The sequence below is a fragment of the Onychomys torridus genome, chromosome 14 (assembly GCF_903995425.1).
Source record: "Onychomys torridus chromosome 14, mOncTor1.1, whole genome shotgun sequence".
Classification (NCBI taxonomy): domain Eukaryota; kingdom Metazoa; phylum Chordata; class Mammalia; order Rodentia; family Cricetidae; genus Onychomys; species Onychomys torridus.
Genome location: NC_050456.1, coordinates 63154040 through 63166720, shown reverse-complemented (window position 1 = coordinate 63166720; position 12681 = coordinate 63154040). Strand labels below are relative to the sequence as shown.

Here is a 12681-nt window from a genome sequence, read left to right as displayed (position 1 = left end):
CGAAATGGACAGCAGGCTTATATATGCTAGGTAATTTCTCTACCACAACGATACATGCCCAGTCCTCACATTTTCTACTTAAAGAGACAAAGGCTAAGAAACAATTTAAAAATTGGCCCAGTTCACCCAATTAACAAGTGGAAGAGCCAACGTTAGTACCTAACTGAATGCAGAATTCCTTTCACTGCATATCCCTGGCTCAGTTACTGAGGTTGACAGCAATGTCTTCAGTCATGCATAAACCAATGATGCAGTCATGTTTTGCCTCACCGTCTCCTGCCACCAGCTAGGACCCTCATCACAGGACTTATTCACTACCTATATCTGGACTCTCCAGCCATATTGGTCATTTATGCATGTATCGTGTGTCTGCCTCACTGCAAGGGTTAAAGATTATCTTCTGAGTGAATAAATAAGGTTTCTTCACCACCTGTAGTGTACTTTCTACTTCTAAAGTATCATTATCTACTTCACAAGAGACAGACCTTCTCCTGGCATTTGGTACTTTTCTTCACATACTGTTTCCTTTGACCTATATGGAAAAGAAAATCTCCAATTAAAGAACCACGGGCAACTAAGGAGTTCGGAGAATGGGGCAAATAATCTTCTCCAGGAAAGAGCACACCAATGAGTGGTCTGACACCAAATGTTCAGTCCTGAGGACATGCTTGTGGGTTGCATTGCTCAGACTGAGCAGGTTACGTTTGAGAATATATGGGTATATACCTAAACTTATACATATATTTGTGCAGCAGTAATATCAGAGAACCCCGGATTTGAAAGAGAGCAAGGTGGAGTATATGAGAGTGTTCAGAGGGCAGAAAGGGAAGAGGAGAAGTGTAATTATAATCTCAAAAAAGTAAGGAAGAAAGAAAACACTAACATTATTGGTGAGACCTTATTATTTTATTATCTTGGAGAGACTACAGCTAAATTAACAACAGCTTATTTTAGAGTAAACAGTACTTCCTTTCCAGTCTCCAAGACTTAAGATACATTTATATGTTGCAAAGGCATGCACTAACATACTAACTCCTCACACAGATACATACAAGCTCTTTCCATTTGATTATTTAATCTTTAATCAGTAGAAAACATCTTCTTTCTTAAAATCTTATTATTAAAGTATTTAATAATGTCAGACCCAAAAGTTATTTTCATACATTGTACCAAACTATGAAAGCAGTTTTCCATCTTAAAATAATAGCTATGATCATGGACTTTACAAGATACTATAAAAATAGCAAAGTTAAGGAAGACTTGGGAGTAGTGATACCGACTTTAACCCCTTGGAAGCACTTGGAAGCAGAGACAGGCAGATCTCTGAAAGTTCAAGGTTAGCCTGGTCTACAAAGTGAGTCCTAGGTCAGCCAGGACTACACAGTGAGACCGCCTGTTTCAGTAATCTCTAGAATCATGAAAAGTAATTAATAACAATGAAATAAATAAAATAGAAAGTAATACTAACTTTTAGAACTTGGAAAGTTAACAAATTACAAATTGAAAAGAATTGTGCGTCATTGGCTAAAATATCTATTCTGACCAGAAATCATCATCTCAAAAGTGTTTTGCATACTTCACAAATGTACTATGTTTGTGAAACTTTGAATCAAGGGACATCAAAACATTCAGAAGTAACCTTCACAAAGGCCTGCATGTAAACAAATTAGCAAAGTGCAATAAATGTGCAAACAACTGTTTAAGATAGGACAAATGAAAAATTCATAGAAATAAGCCATAAAGAACTGGGTCATCAAAAGTTAGTGACACTGACACCATAAGGTTTTGTAATATATGTTTCTATCATAGCAAATCAGATCTTTCTATTTGTTGATAATGGATGAGTTGGGTTTTTTAACCAAAGAATGAAAAGGACAGTCTTATTTTCCAAGATAAACTTTTTAAAAATGCATCATACCTTTTTCTTACTGTTGTTTTCACAAAAAGTGGCTCTCATACATAAAGTTTAAACCTGGTCAGAAACAGAAGCAATTTTATTTCAAGGGACTGTGCAGTTTCTTCCAATAAAGATCCTTAGTAGAATCCACCTGTGATCAATTCAGTCTCTGCCAGCTATTCAGTAGTTCAAGCGAGGGAAAGTCTAGTCCTTGCATTCATCTCACCCTAATTAACTCTCAGGCTTGGAAAGAAGAGTGTCAAAACAGGGAAAGCTCAACCAATCACTAAACAAATTGAAGAAAAAAAAAATACATGAGTCCGAAAAACACTTCATATGTTAGGTGAAACCACATACACACACATACAAGAACCAAGGCTCCTGAAAGGGCAGAGGAATCTCTTGGTTTACCTGTTAATTAGACAGAACCTAGCCTATCCTAACACAGGACAGTCATGCAATGGTAAATGTTATCAACTTAAATAATGCCTCTGTATGAGAATATAACATTGTATTGTTATCAAGGCATTCCACACACCTAAATCTTATTTGGCCTCTTAACAGCTCTGTTGAACTCTGCAAAGAGGAAATTAAGTCTCCAGGAGATTAAGTAATTCCTACAAAGTCAAATGTAGGAAGGAGTACCCTGACCAAAAAAAAAAAAAAAATGCACATTGTAATCTTCTTTCCTCAAAAAAAGACATTTCTCATGCTCTATCATGGTTGAGGAGCCAAATGCCTAACACCATAAAATTAATCAGCAGAGAAAAACTCGTAATCTTGTACAATAGTGGAAAGGAGATATTATTTATTTAAATGCTATTATTTAAACTGTAAATATATAAAGACTGCCGTGAAGTTTTTACATTTTAAAACAAAAATACCCAACTCTGAACATCTTTGGTGAATCTATAAAGAATTAAAAATTTGACCTATATTTGGAGATTTCTGCATCTACTTAATTAAGATTAAAAATGAATGTTCATTATTAACTGTGCACAGCCAGGTATCCCTTAGCTTCAAGATGTCACTTAAGCAGAAGCTGGACTATTAGGGAAGAAAAAAATGAAATTCATAATAAAGCCTTTAAGGGCAATGTTTATCCAAACTATTCTCCTTAGCCTCCATTTGTTCTACCTGTAGGTAAGTACTAGAAACCCTTCATAATTCCTTTTTCCAAGCATCTGTATCCAATTTGGGGAGCAGAATAGGATAGAAAACTACGACAAAGTTTGTCTTGACATTAGATTCTCATGAAAGTGACACCCACAACCAGCTGGAGCTAAGAGTGACACGAACATGTGGACCTATTTCAGGAGTAGTACATGTCCAATGCTTCCCACAGGGCCGTGTGACCCATGTGGACTCTGGCAAGCACGGTATTCATGAACCCCAGTAGGAACCACTGCTTTTTCACTCCAAAAAAAGGGGCTCTCAATGATCATTGGCATGTATGAACTTTAGAAGCTGCCATTTTTCAGTAGGCTTAACTCCAAAACCCTTCAGGTTCTTCAAAAGTTCATCTGGGGGATTCTTTTTATCTTTATGGAAGCTTGAATAGAAAGAACTAAACTATAACAATATAACTGAAATGAACAATAGGACCTATAAACTTAGGTCAACAGAGGCTTCTTCCACGTTTGTTGCACATTCCTCTAAAATCCCTATGAGAAGAATCAAGGAAAGGTAATGGTTTGCAGCTCCAAAGACTTACTTTGTGAATGCTTCCAAAAATGGCTGAAGTCTTTAACCACTAAGCTGCCAGAGGGGTGGAAAAATGTATGTCCTTATTAAATCTCAGCGCAGTAACTGGCCAGTGTTTGAGAATGAAGTGAATGAGGCCTCTGACTTCCTCAATTATACCCAAGGATTTTCTGTGACCTTCCCTTACTGCAGTTTGGTAACAATGATACTGCTTTGTTCAGGGGACCCAGGACACACAAGGCATTGCACACTTCTGCAGAAACACATCCCACATTAAATTAAGTTAGAGGTGGTATTTGAAAAATAAATAATGGAGTTCCAATTCACTGCAAATGGTACAGGAGGCCAGTAAGTAGGAAGCCTTCAAGAGAAGGACTTCTTTTAGAAAGATGTTTTACAGGACTTTTTCTGCGTCATTAACTCTCCTGGAATCCTGAACATAACATGATGAATTTTCCTAAAAAGTAGCTACTGTTTAATTTTGAAGCACTTCAAAGAGCCACAGTAGAAAGAATCAAAGAAAACCAAAAAGACCAGTAGATGTGAAATTCACCAAAGAGCAGGGGAAAAAGGAGGAAAAGAAACATGAAGGTTCTAACAGATTTTGACCATGTACTCAAAATACCACTGATTATTTTGCTAATACAGTGTTTTACTGTTCCATGCGACTGAAATAAGCCTCTGTATTCATCAGAACACGGGATATTTTTATAACAATATTTGTGTCACAGCCCTTAAAAAGAAACATACTTAGACCCTTGAAAAGAATCTGTCTGAAAATAGCCACTGAGGTGTATAGATGTGTATATTTTATTATAAACTTCGAGGTTGCTCTTCATTAGAGAGACTCACACATACCGACAGTACTATTCCTACCCTGAACGTGGAGTTGTAGAGGAAAAATATGATTTCACAAAAGCAAATGGATAGGGGCAGGAACAATAAGAAAGAAAGCCCACGGGAGTACTATAATACTTGTTTAACTTCAATAATAACAATAGTTGGTCTTTAAAAATGTCTTTTTAAAGCCTGCCCAAGGGAAAAGAAAGAAAGAAAAAAGAAAACTCCTTAAAACTCCACATCCCAAATAAACACTACATCAAAAACATGTGGAAAATGTCAGATAATGATATCCACCCAAGTTAAGAAATGCAGGAAGCTTTAGCTTCAATTAACATTTCAAAAAATCAACTAAAATTCAGATCTCTACTTGAAAAGCCACAGAAGATAAAGCTGGACTAGGAGTCAGGTTTTCAGAGTCTCTTTAAAAGGACCATCTGTTTATAAATGTCCTTCTCATACTCCACCTCATCCCTCAGCTGCACCTAAGTCACAGCAGAGCCAAGATGAATTTAAAGACACATGCACTCGGCTACTAAGAAGTATAGTTACCACATATACGTTCTGGGCTTGTCTCAAGTTTCCCTTGTTATGTAAGCACTTAGGGGCAATAAAATTTCACAGACATTCAACAGCGCTGCTGTGAGTCTCAACACAACAGTCGCCTTGAGTGTACAATTCTTTCAGGCAATGTAGAACGCTGAGATTTAAATTCACGTTGATCATGTTGCCAATGCTTTATGGGATAACCATTTAGTAGGACTCTGTTCCCTGACAACATTTTATTAGTGTTATTAAATACCATTATCCACGCTGAACTCTGTATTTGAAAAAATCAAATCAGAAAAAAATAAAATAAAATATGAAATATTCAGAAAGATCTATGGAGCTAGTAGGTCCCCAGACACACATCATCAGTCTGCAGATGCTGAGAAGAAAGAAAAAACAATGAGTATTCACTTCTCACAGATAGAGGTCACTAATGGACTGAATTTGAAACAGTGTGGCAGAAACCACAAAGTTATTAAAGCAATCCAGTGTGTGTGTGTGTGTGTGTGTGTGTGTGTGTGTGTGTGTGTGTGTGTGTGGTGAGGGGGGAGAACTTTAATTAAAATTAAATATACCAAAAAATGATCCTCCAGAAAAGCATGAACCAAACAGACACAAGGCTCATCACCCTCACCTTACTGGAATGTTGTAAGCAGACGGCAAAGTCTCCCCGCTGTTTCCTTTTATTTATGTATTTTGGACCTAAGGCACTGCTGATCACAGGAGTACCCATTCCTCCTCGTGCAAGTAGAGAGATGAAGAGTTGAACTAGATTAGGTCTGCAGCTGAGCCTCTTCAGAGTAAGCCTTCTGGTGGTGGACATACTTGAAACCACAGCTTGGAACAGGGAAACTTAAACGCTGCTTTAGGAAGGTTGGTCTAAATCCTAAGTCCATCTATCCAGCAGGCCAGAATAAATGTAAAGGGAATCACAGGAGGTTCAAATGAGATTCAGCCGTTCAAACTCTGATGATCACATCATCTCAAACCTTTTATACAGGAAAAAAAAAAATGACTGCACAAGGGACCCCAGAGTAGGCCAGCGTTGGCATAATCTTAAAGCATCCCCTAGAATTTGTAAGACAGTAGTGAAACTATGTAAGTGTGAAGATATAGGTATCCAAAAAAAGAAGAAAAGAAAAGAAAGGAATAATGTTTGAAATTACATCTTCCAACTTCCTCCAGCCACAGATACTTGCACCTTGACATGACAGTGTGGCACTGTACTGCCAACAGTCATTAGTAAAGACCCTTAAAGGCTTTTGCCCTAGCCTATTTTGATTTCTTCTCAGGCTTCTCTAAAAAACAGATAAAGGGAGAAAAGTTGTGCACTCAGGGGCAGTAAAATGTGCAACTTTTCTTGGTGTGCATATTCGCTGAAGATTGATTCTCCTCTAATATGGTGGCCAGCCAAGCCACATGTATCTGGTAAATATCTTGGTGATTTAGAAGACATAATCCAGTTCTAAAATTTTATATCCACACAGCAACAATCAAATACAGCACTGGACAAAAGCCAACCTGACATTCTATTTACCTCGGAATCTTGGGGAGATACTTCTTCGCTGATTTAATAAGGTCATACCAGGTAGGACTAGAGAGGATCCTGCTCTGATACGGAAACCATCCTTCATATTAGTTTTGGGCTGGGGGAAGTTAGACATCATAAATTTAACAATAATCCTGTAAGCGAGTGGACATGCTCTGAAGCTCACTAGAACCCTATGTGATTTAGGTAGCCTCCCAGCTGAATGGGGAGCAATGGCTCCCACTTAGAAGAGGCTGTGAACAGCAGACAGAGCATGCAAAGAAATCTGATAGGCACCCTGAGCTCCTGGAGGAGCATTTGTAGGGATTTTCGCCTTGCACTTACTTGATTAGTTTACTGTTAGCTTAACGGGAGATTCCCTCTATTAGAACTAATCACAAGCTCTCAGAGAGATGATTTTCATTCAGAGAATGTACTAGGAGTTTCCAGAAGAATTAATAGTGATCATCATAATAAAGATGATACCAGGGCCTCAAGAAATGCTTCAAAACTCCATAGTGCCTGAAGGGGTGGTGGTGCTGAATCGTTTCTGCCCTGGGAGTGAGCAGCAGCTATTTTATTAAGTGCATGGAGCTGCTGTTCAGAATTATGAGTGTCTTCCCTCTGGTACCCTAGCCTCCTGGCACACATGAAGCCATTCCGAGTTCCCCCACATCACTGAGCATCAGGCTAAATAAAGGATGGGGGTGGGGGCTCTGTGTAACATCACTAACCCCAGGCAGTGGAACATACATGTGCGTCCATAGCCATACCTCTCTTTTTTCCCCTAACACACACACACACACACACACACACACACACACACACACACGGGGGGGGGGGAGAAAGAGAGAGAGAGAGCAAATTTACACCACCAATGGCTAACGTTTCATATGGCCCTTCAATGAAATTGTGACTTTTATAATTTGTATTTTTATGACACCAGAAGGTGAATGAAATTAGGGAAGACTCCGAGGATGTCGAGGGGTGGGGGGGGGGAGGTAATCTCTCTCTGCTTTCAATATTCATACCCCTCTCCAAATCTAAGATTCAGAGAAAGCTACCAGAAGCAGGTGAGCAAAAGTAAGCTTCCTTTCTTTGTATAGGAAATAGGGTGAGAGAATGGGGAGACAGGGGTTTGAATGAAATCCATCAATCCTTTCTCTGAATTCGGGCACACTTAAAAGTCCTTGGATACACATTTTAAATTTCCAAACTATACAGAATCAGATACCAGCAGGGGCCCAGGGTTTCCTTCCACTCGGGTGAGGGGATCGACTCACATCGTTGCCTATCTGGCATGAAGAAACACCAAGACACCTCCCACCCCCGCCGCCACACACTTCCATTCCCACCCCCAGCTAACATGACTATCGAACTGCCAGCGCTGGTATACCCATCCCTGGGACCTTGAACTTGGCCCCGGTCTTACTTTGAGTCAAAACCAGGGTTAAAGGCTTTCAAAGGATCCCAAGCCAGAGGGGGAGGCACGGTTAAGGGTGCGCATTTACCTGCTAAGGTTTTCCAGGTCTCCCTTCAGCCCTGCTGGTAATCCCGCTCAGCGCAGCGCCCTCCCCCAGATCCAAACTTTTGCTGGGTCCTCCAGGTGGCGGCGGCGGTTGCTGCAAACCAGCTCTGTCTCTGGCTGCGTCGGAGCTCCGGAAAGCTGAGGCCAGAGCTTTAGAGTGGTGAGCGCCTCCCGGCAGCTTGCGGGCGCCCGAGCGCCCCGCTCGCCTTGCTCGCTGTCGCCTACGTCCCCTACGGAGCCGCGGCATCGTCTTCCCGGGTCCTCTGCCACCTCCGTCTCCAGGGGTCGGGCATGCCACTTTATCTAGGCTCGGGCCGCCGCAGCTCTGGTCTCCTCTCCTCTTCCGTCTCCCCCTCTCCGCCTCGAACCCCGAAAAAAGTAGGGCGATCTAAGAGGGCGGTGGAGCGCGTCCCGGCCAGATCCGGGACTGCTGGGAGCCCGAGGACCGCGCGAGTCGGCGGGAGAACTGGGCGGGCGCTCGGTCGCAGGGAATGTGCGGACCACGCGCAGCAGGGCGTGCAGCTCGGGCTGCGCGGGGGCGGGCGCGGGGCTCACTCCAAGTGCAGCGTCTGCGGGGCGCGGGTCTGGAGGCAGCTCCAGCCACACTGCTGCCTTGATCTGACCGGTCCGCTAATGTAGACGCCGAAGTCCCCACCCCCACCCCTCCTGACACCCCCGGGAGATGTTTACTGTAATGAATTCGCGGGATCGGCTTTGCAGCTTGCGCGCCCCTCCTCTCCCTCGGCCCCTGGAGCTCTGGCGCGCTCCCTTCTTCGAGCCCTCTTTCTTGGCCTCTCTCTTCTCCTCCCTCCCAAGCCGAGTCCCTCCCACTTCTCTGATTTAAAGAATGCTTGGGAGGAGCCGCAGCAACCCTAAGCTTTCCAAGAGGCAAAGTCAGATGGGGCTTTTAACCCTATCCTCCCTGGAGAGAGTTACGTGCACCCGGCTAACCCAGGAACGCCAACTTGACCCAGAACCATGCTTCACCCTCTCTCTAAGCCTCGGGCATCTTCCCTACCCTCAGCTTCTCTGAAAGGTGAAGGACCCTTTCCCTGTAGTTCGCCCGATGTACATCCACGCCGGAGGAGCTATTACTTAGAAATGATCGAAACATAACATTAGAGGGTAAAAATATAGCAAGTCTCTCAACCAAAATGGCGTTATTTTACTCAGAGGCAACATTGGGGATGTGCGGCACCTCCAACGCACCAAAGGTCTGCTCATCAAGCTTTCTTCCATAAACTTTAATTGGAGGAATTAGAGTTTGGCATCGTATTTTAACACATCCGCTTTCCCCTGTCACCCTGACTGCTCCTGGAAAGAGTGATGTTCAGTAGATGAGTGGTCTCTAGAAATTATAATGGACAACCGACAACGTCTGCAGCAAAGACTATGAAAACAGGCTGCATACTTAAAACGTCCAATTGGCACACCTTTCCCACTTGGGATTCTCTTTGCAAAGGTTAAAAAGTAATCTAAGAAATCCGAGACATGTCTCTTTCATTTTATTTTTTTTTTCCTCTCTTGTTTGCAAGGGGGTGGTGGCCTGATTTGTTCCTCCATTCATTGATGCCCATAAGTCTCCAGCAAGTTGCGATGTGTTTTTAACTAGTCTGGAGACTGTCGGCGTACTAACAGAAGAGGGAGAACAAGCCGGCACCGAGCATTAGGCTGCAATGAGGCGCACTGTGGGTAGAGCCCCGGGAAAGCAATTTGCAAGTTGAAAGCTCGCCCTGAACCAACTCCCTAGGGATCTTCTCAGCATTCTGGACTGACGACTTCGGCAAGGGCGTTGCCTGTAACCCGCTGGAGATGATTTCCGGACGAACCCCAGGCGCGACCGCACTCCTTGTCCTCAGTTCAAAGTCTGAGTCACTTGGCACCACTTCCCCAATTGTTTTTATTTCCTTGCATCGCTGTTGTGTCTGCTACCTTCATGGATTTGAGCGCTTAAATACTGGTAAGACGACTTGGAGAAAAGCCCGATTTGTCTCCCAAGCCACACAAGGATACACCCAAACGCACCGCGACACACGCATTCACACACGTTGGCACACACCATTGGGGTTCAAGAGAGCTTGCCACTCTTCCCTGTCCTCTCTAGATGCCAAGGCGACTAGAAAACACGTATGCATGCGTAGCCTGTCTTTTCTCCAAACTTGAAGTGTAACTGACACATATCCAGGAGAGAATGGGGCGTGAATGGAGCCTCTAAGCTGAGGGAAACAGACAGTGAGAGTCATCTTGGGAGCTTATGAAGAGAAGCGCCAAGATGACAGCAGCGATGGCGGTGGCCTTCAGCAGCCACTGCCCCTTCCTGAGCCCCCTAGCAGGCAAAATGATTGATCCAAACAGCAAGTGTGGGACCAGTCCTCCCTAGACAGACAGGCTCTTTCCTAAACCTTCCTTCCCCTGTTTAGTGCAGAGACCTTAGCTAGCTCAGACCCTTGATCGTGGAGGGGATCACAAAACAGAAGTGATTCGCGCTGGCGCTGAAAGCTCCTGGAAGAGCCCTGGACTGGTCAGCTCAGCAGAGGCACCTTTCCAGGAGGTCCCTAGCCTGGAGGGAAACCGAGAGCAGCTGGATAGGTCCTTCACCTTACTACGCTGGGCATCTGCTTGGCCTTGCATTCAGCTCCTGGGGGCGTAGAAGGACCCATCTCCAAGTCCCAGGCAGGCCGTGCAGGGAAAGTGATCCTAGTTCAGCGTTGGGAGCTCTGGTGGACTTCTCCATGCCCCGCTGGTGAGTCAGGAAAGCGCAATTACACCAGCCCTAAAACTACCAGTTCCCGGTGCTGGAGCAGAGCAGGAAGGGTCCTTGGTTTTGAAAAACCGCACTCGATTGGAAAGAAAACGAACTATCATCCTCAGTTTAGTGACTAATTGAACCCGGATTTGGGGCACAGGGCGACTAGAGGTATCAAATACAGACACTTGATAATAATAACACTTCTGCCATTCAACACAGATGGGCAGGGGAGTTTGCTACTTACCGTACTTAAGAGATTCATTCTAGGGGAAATGAGAGGCTGGAGTTCTAAAAGCATGGGGGATTCAGAAAACTCCGTTTAGGATCGATGTTTCCGGCAGGCAGCAAAGGAGCGGTTTGTTTTTTTGTTTTTGTTTTTGTTTTTAGCCCCACAACTCAGTCACAAAACTCCCTAGAGGATGTGAATTCGACTTGAGAGTATAGAAGTCCTCCAAGTAGGGGTAGAGAGAAAAAAAGAAAACCTATTTTCTTTGGGAATAAAAAGAGATATTACCTAGAACACCCACCCGGTGACCACCCACCACTTGTTTAAAAAAAAAAAAAATGTGCCAAATAACGTGGTGCCCACATAAGGAAAGCTAAGGCAGTCACTAGAAACTTCACCTGGCTTTGCAATCCCTTTACCTGGCGGCCTTGTCTCCTTAGCTCATCCGAATCCGACTGGATCAGGGAGGTGGAAAGGGAAGAAGCTGGCATGGCAGCACAGGGACTCCCCGGGCATGGTATTGCTTTAGGGGTCGCCGCCGAGGTCCCTCCTGCCCATCGTTGAGAACTGCCACCCTGGTCCTGAGGCTCAGTGGACGCCGTGGCCGCTTCGGAGGTGCTTCCTCCAGCTGCTGGAAACTCAGGACGGAGGACCAGAAACCCAGCGCACCTGGAAAGCAGAGAAGAGCTCTGCGTGCTTGAGAGGCCCTGCACTTGGTGTTATCTCCCAGCGCACATTCCTCGGTGGTGACAATGGGTGACGCCAAACTCACCAGTGATGGCGACCGCTTTCAAATGTACAACTAACTGCAAGGTACCGGGCAAGACAGAACGCTTGGTTCCCCCCTCCCCCTCCTTTCCCTCCTACCGAGAAGGGAACTAGCTTAACCCTGTATTCACCCTACACTCTGGGTAGAAGCTAGACTGCGCTGAGAAACCGCCGGCCGTGGCTCTCAGGCAAACGCTTTGTTCACGTGCAGTTCCAGTGGGCGTGTGGCTGTCTAGGGGCACTCGCGTGGCAAGATGCCAGCGGCGCGCTTTCCGAGCCAGACTCGGGAATTGGGAAGGAGCCTAGCGTTTCATCCGGACCAGACCCAGCCCTCACAATCTATTTTTTACCTCCAGTTACCGGATTTATTAAAGTTGCCAGAAAAGTTGGGTTTTATTCCTTTACTTCTGTGCCCCCCCCCCGCCCCGCCCCTGGTATCATTTCCTTTCCCAGCTGCGCTTTGAAGACTTGGAAATCTCTGATCTAGTTCTAACTCTTAACAGAATTCCGAGTGCAGCGCGAGAGGAATGAAGGAGGGTACCCACCCACTCCTGGCAAATTTAAATGAAACCACAAGGACAGCTGCCTCCCACCTATCCGTCCGAGGCCAGTGTAAACTAAATGACATCACTCAAGTAAGGAAGTTTGTGGCACCTGAAGACCCAGTGGAGAAGAAAAAAAAAGGGGGGGGGGGATTAGTATGTGATCCGGGAAACCTGCAGAAAGGGAAAGGCGGGGGGGGGGGGGGGGGTGTGGAGCAAGAATAAAATTTGCAAAACATAAAAAAAGGAAGAAAAGGGAAAGAAAAAGTGGGGATTTGAAGCAGCAGGTCAGCTTTAAGGGCGATTTGACTAACAGTGTTTTCTAGGCTCCCTTGGAACAGGTTAATCAA

The 12681-nt window shown here is 44.5% G+C and overlaps 1 protein-coding gene across 5 annotated transcripts in view; it reads right to left on the bottom strand.

Annotated features, from left to right (window-relative positions):
• Positions 1–12091, bottom strand: part of Flrt2 (fibronectin leucine rich transmembrane protein 2) — a 76230-nt gene extending 64139 nt beyond the window's left edge. For 2 of the 5 annotated variants that reach the window (XM_036205935.1, XM_036205932.1), the window contains exon 1: positions 8030–8804. The gene's annotated coding sequence lies outside the window, so the exon portion shown is untranslated. Of the gene's footprint in view, positions 1–8029; positions 8805–9571; positions 11245–11440 lie in introns of those variants that run through there. The other 3 variants (XM_036205934.1, XR_004946527.1, XM_036205933.1) reach the window with 3 other exon arrangements.
• Between the last annotated feature and the right edge of the window lie 590 nt (positions 12092–12681).